This window comes from Oncorhynchus kisutch, linkage group LG30 (genome assembly GCF_002021735.2).
Source record: "Oncorhynchus kisutch isolate 150728-3 linkage group LG30, Okis_V2, whole genome shotgun sequence".
Lineage (NCBI taxonomy): Eukaryota > Metazoa > Chordata > Actinopteri > Salmoniformes > Salmonidae > Oncorhynchus > Oncorhynchus kisutch.
Window position 1 is genome coordinate 40,727,900 of NC_034203.2, and position 5,159 is coordinate 40,733,058.

Here is a 5,159-nt window from a genome sequence, read left to right on the forward strand (position 1 = left end):
AGTTCATTAGAGTTACCTGGCTGTCATGAGGACCGCCACAGGAAAGGAAGACCCAGAGTTACCTCTGTTGCAGAGGATAAGTTCATTAGAGTTACCTGGCTGTCACGAGGACTGCCACAGGAAAGGAAGACCCAGAGTTACCTGGCTGTCATGAGGACTGCCACAGGAAAGGAAGACCCAGAGTTACCTGGCTGTCATGAGGACCGCCACAGGAAAGGAAGACCCAGAGTTACCTGGCTGTCATGAGGACTGCCACAGGAAAGGAAGACCCAGAGTTACCTCTGTTGCAGAGGATAAGTTCATTAGAGTTACCTGGCTGTCATGAGGACCGCCACAGGAAAGGAAGACCCAGAGTTACCTGGCTGTCATGAGGACTGCCACAGGAAAGGAAGACCCAGAGTTACCTTTGTTGCAGAGGATAAGTTCATTAGAGTTACCTGGCTGTCATGAGGACTGCCACAGGAAAGGAAGACCCAGAGTTACCTGGCTGTCATGAGGACTGCCACAGGAAAGGAAGACGCAGAGTTACCTGGCTGTCATGAGGACTGCCACAGGAAAGGAAGACCCAGAGTTACCTCTGCTCCAGAGGATAAGTTCATTAGAGTTACCTGGCTGTCATGAGGACTGCCACAGGAAAGGAAGACCCAGAGTTACCTCTGCTGCAGAGGATAAGTTCATTAGAGTTACCTAGCTGTCATGAGGACTACCACAGGAAAGGAAGACCCAGAGTTACCTCTGTTGCAGAGGATAAGGACATTAGAGTTACCTGGCTGTCACGAGGACTGCCACAGGAAAGGAAGACCCAGAGTTACCTGGCTGTCATGAGGACTGCCACAGAAAAGGAAGACCCAGAGTTACCTGGCTGTCATGAGGACCGCCACAGGAAAAGAAGACCCAGAGTTACCTGGCTGTCATGAGGACTGCCACAGGAAAGGAAGACGCAGAGTTACCTGGCTGTCATGAGGACCGCCACAGGAAAGGAAGAACCAGAGTTACCTCTGTTGCAGAGGATAAGTTCATTAGAGTTACCTGGCTGTCATGAGGACCGCCACAGGAAAGGAAGACCCAGAGTTACCTCTGCTCCAGAGGATAAGTTCATTAGAGTTACCTGGCTGTCATGAGGACTGCCACAGGAAAGGAAGACCCAGAGTTACCTCTGCTCCAGAGGATAAGTTCATTAGAGTTACCTGGCTGTCATGAGGACCGCCACAGGAAAGGAAGACCCAGAGTTACCTGGCTGTCACGAGGACCGCCACAGGAAAGGAAGACCCAGAGTTACCTCTGTTGCAGAGGATAAGTTCATTAGAGTTACCTGGCTGTCACGAGGACTGCCACAGGAAAGGAAGACCCAGAGTTACCTGGCTGTCATGAGGACTGCCACAGAAAAGGAAGACCCAGAGTTACCTGGCTGTCATGAGGACCGCCACAGGAAAAGAAGACCCAGAGTTACCTGGCTGTCATGAGGACTGCCACAGGAAAGGAAGACGCAGAGTTACCTGGCTGTCATGAGGACTGTTACAGGAAAGAAAGACCCAGAGTTACCTCTGTTGCAAAGGATAAGTTCATTAGAGTTACCTGGCTGTCATGAGGACTGCCACAGCAAAGGATGAGCCAGAGTTACCTCTGTTGCAAAGGATACGTTCATTTGAGTTACCTGGCTGTCACGAGGACCGCCACAGGAAAGGAAGACCCAGAGTTACCTGGCTGTCATGAGGACTGCCACAGGAAAGGAAGACCCAGAGTTACCTGGCTGTCATGAGGACCGCCACAGGAAAGGAAGACCCAGAGTTACCTGGCTGTCATGAGGACTGCCACAGGAAAGGAAGACCCAGAGTTACCTCTGTTGCAGAGGATAAGTTCATTAGAGTTACCTGGCTGTCATGAGGACCGCCACAGGAAAGGAAGACCCAGAGTTACCTGGCTGTCATGAGGACTGCCACAGGAAAGGAAGACCCAGAGTTACCTTTGTTGCAGAGGATAAGTTCATTAGAGTTACCTGGCTGTCATGAGGACTGCCACAGGAAAGGAAGACCCAGAGTTACCTGGCTGTCATGAGGACTGCCACAGGAAAGGAAGACGCAGAGTTACCTGGCTGTCATGAGGACTGCCACAGGAAAGGAAGACCCAGAGTTACCTCTGCTCCAGAGGATAAGTTCATTAGAGTTACCTGGCTGTCATGAGGACTGCCACAGGAAAGGAAGACCCAGAGTTACCTCTGCTGCAGAGGATAAGTTCATTAGAGTTACCTAGCTGTCATGAGGACTACCACAGGAAAGGAAGACCCAGAGTTACCTCTGTTGCAGAGGATAAGGACATTAGAGTTACCTGGCTGTCACGAGGACTGCCACAGGAAAGGAAGACCCAGAGTTACCTGGCTGTCATGAGGACTGCCACAGAAAAGGAAGACCCAGAGTTACCTGGCTGTCATGAGGACCGCCACAGGAAAAGAAGACCCAGAGTTACCTGGCTGTCATGAGGACTGCCACAGGAAAGGAAGACGCAGAGTTACCTGGCTGTCATGAGGACCGCCACAGGAAAGGAAGAACCAGAGTTACCTCTGTTGCAGAGGATAAGTTCATTAGAGTTACCTGGCTGTCATGAGGACCGCCACAGGAAAGGAAGACCCAGAGTTACCTCTGCTCCAGAGGATAAGTTCATTAGAGTTACCTGGCTGTCATGAGGACTGCCACAGGAAAGGAAGACCCAGAGTTACCTCTGCTCCAGAGGATAAGTTCATTAGAGTTACCTGGCTGTCATGAGGACCGCCACAGGAAAGGAAGACCCAGAGTTACCTGGCTGTCACGAGGACCGCCACAGGAAAGGAAGACCCAGAGTTACCTCTGTTGCAGAGGATAAGTTCATTAGAGTTACCTGGCTGTCACGAGGACTGCCACAGGAAAGGAAGACCCAGAGTTACCTGGCTGTCATGAGGACTGCCACAGAAAAGGAAGACCCAGAGTTACCTGGCTGTCATGAGGACCGCCACAGGAAAAGAAGACCCAGAGTTACCTGGCTGTCATGAGGACTGCCACAGGAAAGGAAGACGCAGAGTTACCTGGCTGTCATGAGGACTGTTACAGGAAAGAAAGACCCAGAGTTACCTCTGTTGCAAAGGATAAGTTCATTAGAGTTACCTGGCTGTCATGAGGACTGCCACAGCAAAGGATGAGCCAGAGTTACCTCTGTTGCAAAGGATACGTTCATTTGAGTTACCTGGCTGTCACGAGGACCGCCACAGGAAAGGAAGACCCAGAGTTACCTCTGCTGCAGAGGACAAGTTCATTAGAGTTACCTGGCTGTCATGAGGACCGCCACCGGAAAGGAAGACCCAGAGTTACCTCTGTTGCAAAGGATACGTTCATTAGAGTTACCTGGCTGTCATGAGGACCGCCACAGGAAAGGAAGACCCAGAGTTACCTCTGTTGCAAAGGATACGTTCATTAGAGTTACCTGGCTGTCATGAGGACTGCCACAGGAAAGGATGACCCAGAGTTACCTCTGCTCCAGAAGATAAGTTCATTCGAGTTACCTGGCTGTCATGAGGACCGCCACAGGAAAGGAAGACCCAGAGTTACCTCTGCTCCAGAAGATAAGTTCATTCGAGTTACCTGGCTGTCATGAGGACCGCCACAGGAAAGGAAGACCCAGAGTTACCTCTGCTGCAGAGGACAAGTTCATTAGAGTTACCTGGCTGTCATGAGTACCGCCAAAGGAAAGGAAGACCCAGAGTTACCTGGCTGTCATGAGGACCGCCACAGGAAAGGAAGACCCAGAGTTACCTCTGCTCCAGAGGAAAAGTTCATTAAAGTTACCTGGCTGTCATGAGGACCGCCACAGGAAAGGAAGACCCAGAGTCACTTGGCTGTCATGAGGACCGCCACAGGAAAGGAAGACCCAGAGTTACCTCTGCTCCAGAGGATAAGTTCATTAGAGTTACCTGGCTGTCATGAGGACCGCCACAGGAAAGGAAGACCCAGAGTTACCTGGCTGTCATGAGGACCGCCACAGGAAAGGAAGACCCAGAGTTACCTGGCTGTCATGAGGACCGCCACAGGAAAGGAAGACCCAGAGTTACCTGGCTGTCATGAGGACTGCCACAGGAAAGGAAGACGCAGAGTTACCTGGCTGTCATGAGGACCGCCACAGGAAAGGAAGAACCAGAGTTACCTCTGTTGCAGAGGATAAGTTCATTAGAGTTACCTGGCTGTCATGAGGACCGCCACAGGAAAGGAAGACCCAGAGTTACCTCTGCTCCAGAGGATAAGTTCATTAGAGTTACCTGGCTGTCATGAGGACTGCCACAGGAAAGGAAGACCCAGAGTTACCTCTGCTCCAGAGGATAAGTTCATTAGAGTTACCTGGCTGTCATGAGGACCGCCACAGGAAAGGCAGACCCAGAGTTACCTGGCTGTCACGAGGACCGCCACAGGAAAGGAAAGACCCAGAGTTACCTCTGTTGCAGAGGATAAGTTCATTAGAGTTACCTGGCTGTCACGAGGACTGCCACAGGAAAGGAAGACCCAGAGTTACCTGGCTGTCATGAGGACTGCCACAGAAAAGGAAGACCCAGAGTTACCTGGCTGTCATGAGGACCGCCACAGGAAAAGAAGACCCAGAGTTACCTGGCTGTCATGAGGACTGCCACAGGAAAGGAAGACGCAGAGTTACCTGGCTGTCATGAGGACTGCCACAGGAAAGAAAGACCCAGAGTTACCTCTGTTGCAAAGGATAAGTTCATTAGAGTTACCTGGCTGTCATGAGGACTGCCACAGGAAAGGAATACCCAGAGTTACCTCTGCTCCAGAGGATAAGTTCATTAGAGTTACCTGGCTGTCATGAGGACCGCCACAGGAAAGGAAGACCCAGAGTTACCTGGCTGTCACGAGGACCGCCACCGGAAAGGAAGACCCAGAGTTACCTCTGTTGCAAAGGATACGTTCATTAGAGTTACCTGGCTGTCATGAGGACCGCCACAGGAAAGGAAGACCCAGAGTTACCTCTGTTGCAAAGGATACGTTCATTAGAGTTACCTGGCTGTCATGAGGACTGCCACAGGAAAGGATGACCCAGAGTTACCTCTGCTCCAGAAGATAAGTTCATTCGAGTTACCTGGCTGTCATGAGGACCGCCACAGGAAAGGAAGACCCAGAGTTACCTCT